We start from the raw sequence: 3,430 nt of genomic DNA, 5'->3' as shown, positions 1-3,430 counted from the left end.
GAGAGAGAAAGACAGAGAGAGAGAGCAGGGAGAAAGAGAGAGAGAGAGAGAGCAGGAGAGGGACTGAGGGAGAGAGAAAGACAGAGAGAGAGAGAGCAGGGAGAAAGAGAGAGAGAGAGAGCAGGAGAGGGACAGAGAGAGAGAGAGAGAGACAGAGAGAGAGAGCAGGGAGAAAGAGAGAGAGAGAGAGCAGGAGAGGGACAGAGAGAGAGAGAGAGAGAGACAGAGAGAGAGAGCAGGGAGAAAGAGAGAGAGAGAGAGCAGGAGAGGGACAGAGGGAGAGAGAAAGACAGAGAGAGAGAGAGCAGGGAGAAAGAGAGAGACCAGGAGAGGGAGAGAGAGAGAGATTTAGAGACAGAGAGAGAGAGCAGGGAGAAAGAGAGAGAGAGCAGGAGAGGGACAGAGAGAGAGATTTAGAGACAGAGAGAGAGAGCAGGGAGAAAGAGAGAGAGAGAAAGAGAGCAGGAGAGGGACAGAGAGAGAGATTTAGAGACAGAGAGAGAGAGCAGGGAGAAAGAGAGAGAGAGCAGGAGAGGGACAGAGAGAGAGATTTAGAGACAGAGAGAGAGAGCAGGGAGAAAGAGAGAGAGAGAAAGAGAGCAGGAGAGGGACAGAGAGAGAGATTTAGAGACAGAGAGAGAGAGCAGGGAGAGAGAGAAAGGGGGAGATAGAGAGAAAGACAGACACACACACAGCGAGAGAGAGACAGACAGAGGGAGAGGGAGAGGGAGCTGGTAAGGGAGGGAGGGAGCGGGGGAGGGAGAGAGGGAGTGGGGAAGGGAGGGAGGGAGAGAGACAGGGACAGAGGGAGAGAGGGACAGGGACAGAGGGAGAGAGACAGGGACAGAGGGAGAGAGACAGGGACAGAGGGAGAGAGACAGGGACAGAGGGAGAGAGACAGGGACAGAGGGAGGGAGACAGGGACAGAGGGAGAGAGACAGGGACAGAGGGAGAGAGACAGGGACAGAGGGAGAGAGGGACAGGGACAGAGGGAGAGAGACAGGGACAGAGGGAGAGAGACAGGGACAGAGGGAGAGAGACAGGGACAGAGGGAGAGAGGGACAGGGACAGAGGGAGGGAGACAGGGACAGAGGGAGAGAGACAGGGACAGAGGGAGAGAGGGACAGGGACAGAGGGAGAGAGACAGGGACAGAGGGAGGGAGACAGGGACAGAGGGAGAGAGGGACAGGGACAGAGGGAGAGAGACAGGGACAGAGGGAGGGAGACAGGGACAGAGGGAGAGAGACAGGGACAGAGGGAGAGAGGGACAGGGACAGAGGGAGAGAGACAGGGACAGAGGGAGAGAGGGACAGGGACAGAGGGAGAGAGACAGGGACAGAGGGAGGGAGACAGGGACAGAGGGAGAGAGACAGGGACAGAGGGAGAGAGGGACAGGGACAGAGGGAGAGAGACAGGGACAGAGGGAGAGAGACAGGGACAGAGGGAGAGAGACAGGGACAGAGGGAGGGAGACAGGGACAGAGGGAGAGAGACAGGGACAGAGGGAGGGAGACAGGGACAGAGGGAGAGAGACAGGGACAGAGGGAGAGAGACAGGGACAGAGGGAGGGAGACAGGGACAGAGGGAGAGAGACAGGGACAGAGGGAGGGAGACAGGGACAGAGGGAGAGAGACAGGGACAGAGGGAGAGAGACAGGGACAGAGGGAGAGAGACAGGGACAGAGGGAGAGAGGGACAGGGACAGAGGGAGAGAGACAGGGACAGAGGGAGGGAGACAGGGACAGAGGGAGAGAGGGACAGGGACAGAGGGAGAGAGACAGGGACAGAGGGAGGGAGACAGGGACAGAGGGAGAGAGACAGGGACAGAGGGAGAGAGGGACAGGGACAGAGGGAGAGAGACAGGGACAGAGGGAGAGAGACAGGGACAGAGGGAGAGAGACAGGGACAGAGGGAGAGAGAGAGAGACAGAGGGAGGGAGACAGGGGCAGAGGGAGAGAGACAGGGACAGAGGGAGAGAGACAGGGACAGAGGGAGAGAGACAGGGACAGAGGGAGAGAGAGAGAGACAGAGGGAGGGAGACAGGGGCAGAGGGAGAGAGACAGGGACAGAGGGAGAGAGACAGGGACAGAGGGAGAGAGACAGGGACAGAGGGAGAGAGACAGGGACAGAGGGAGAGAGACAGGGACAGAGGGAGAGAGGGACAGGGACAGAGGGAGAGAGACAGGGACAGAGGGAGGGAGACAGGGACAGAGGGAGAGAGACAGGGACAGAGGGAGAGAGACAGGGACAGAGGGAGAGAGACAGGGACAGAGGGAGAGAGACAGGGACAGAGGGAGGGAGACAGGGACAGAGGGAGGGAGACAGGGACAGAGGGAGAGAGACAGGGACAGAGGGAGAGAGACAGGGACAGAGGGAGAGAGACAGGGACAGAGGGAGGGAGACAGGGACAGAGGGAGAGAGACAGGGACAGAGGGAGGGAGACAGGGACAGAGGGAGAGAGACAGGGACAGAGGGAGAGAGACAGGGACAGAGGGAGAGAGGGACAGGGACAGAGGGAGAGAGACAGGGACAGAGGGAGAGAGGGACAGGGGCAGAGGGAGAGAGACAGGGACAGAGGGAGGGAGACAGGGACAGAGGGAGAGAGAGACAGGGACAGAGGGAGAGAGACAGGGACAGAGGGAGAGAGAGACAGGGACAGAGGGAGGGAGACAGGGACAGAGGGAGAGAGACAGGGACAGAGGGAGAGAGACAGGGACAGAGGGAGAGAGACAGGGACAGAGGGAGAGAGACAGGGACAGAGGGAGGGAGACAGGGACAGAGGGAGAGAGACAGGGACAGAGGGAGAGAGACAGGGACAGAGGGAGAGAGACAGGGAGAGAGGGAGGGAGACAGGGACAGAGGGAGGGAGACAGGGACAGAGGGAGAGAGACAGGGACAGAGGGAGAGAGACAGGGACAGAGGGAGAGAGACAGGGGCAGAGGGAGAGAGACAGGGACAGAGGGAGAGAGACAGGGACAGAGGGAGAGAGACAGGGACAGAGGGAGAGAGACAGGGACAGAGGGAGAGAGGGACAGGGACAGAGGGAGAGAGACAGGGACAGAGGGAGAGAGACAGGGACAGAGGGAGGGAGACAGGGACAGAGGGAGAGAGACAGGGACAGAGGGAGGGAGACAGGGGCAGAGGGAGAGAGACAGGGACAGAGGGAGAGAGAGACAGGGACAGAGGGAGAGAGACAGGGGCAGAGGGAGAGAGACAGGGACAGAGGGAGGGAGACAGGGACAGAGGGAGAGAGACAGGGACAGAGGGAGAGAGACAGGGACAGAGGGAGAGAGACAGGGGCAGAGGGAGAGAGACAGGGACAGAGGGAGAGAGAGACAGGGACAGAGGGAGAGAGACAGGGACAGAGGGAGAGAGACAGGGACAGAGGGAGAGAGGGACAGGGACAGAGGGAGAGAGACAGGGACAGAGGGA

This window comes from Carcharodon carcharias, unplaced genomic scaffold (assembly GCF_017639515.1).
Source record: "Carcharodon carcharias isolate sCarCar2 unplaced genomic scaffold, sCarCar2.pri scaffold_1089_ctg1, whole genome shotgun sequence".
NCBI classification, from domain to species: domain Eukaryota; kingdom Metazoa; phylum Chordata; class Chondrichthyes; order Lamniformes; family Lamnidae; genus Carcharodon; species Carcharodon carcharias.
The sequence above is the reverse complement of the archived record's forward strand: the minus strand, read 5'-3'. Positions refer to the sequence as shown.